General features: G+C 53.2%; 1 long non-coding RNA gene across 1 annotated transcript; it reads right to left on the bottom strand.

The window, feature by feature from the left end:
• Positions 1-23: 23 nt before the first annotated feature.
• Positions 24-310, bottom strand: LOC107682036 (uncharacterized). Its single transcript, XR_001633333.1, has 2 exons — positions 231-310; positions 24-156 (listed from the first exon to the last, which is right to left on the bottom strand). It is a non-coding gene; the product is annotated as an uncharacterized LOC107682036 (long non-coding RNA).

Genomic DNA, 310 nt, shown 5'->3' with positions numbered 1-310 from the left:
TCGCTTTTTTTTTTTCTTTTTTTTTTTTGTCCAAGAGCGTGATTGGATTTTTCCCTCCGAGGTCAGCAGCCGTTGGTGAAGTTTCAGAGAGACAGCGAATCTGGAAGTGTATTAATATGGTGAGAACCGGCTGTATCCTCCTCTGTAGAGAGTGGCCTGCGAGAGAGAGGTTTGGTTAGAAAGCGTTTGAGGATCTGAGAGCGTGACGGAGAGATGGAGACGAGGCTTACCATCGCGCCGACTCCATACGCTGCTGCCGCCGCCGCCGCTGCCGGAGAAGCCGCTAGCGCAGCCGCATACGGATCTGCCG

This window comes from Sinocyclocheilus anshuiensis, unplaced genomic scaffold (genome assembly GCF_001515605.1).
Source record: "Sinocyclocheilus anshuiensis isolate Anshui unplaced genomic scaffold, SAMN03320099.WGS_v1.1 C31237117, whole genome shotgun sequence".
NCBI lineage: Eukaryota > Metazoa > Chordata > Actinopteri > Cypriniformes > Cyprinidae > Sinocyclocheilus > Sinocyclocheilus anshuiensis.
Note: the sequence above shows the minus strand (reverse complement) of the source record. Positions and strands in the feature narration are given on the sequence as shown.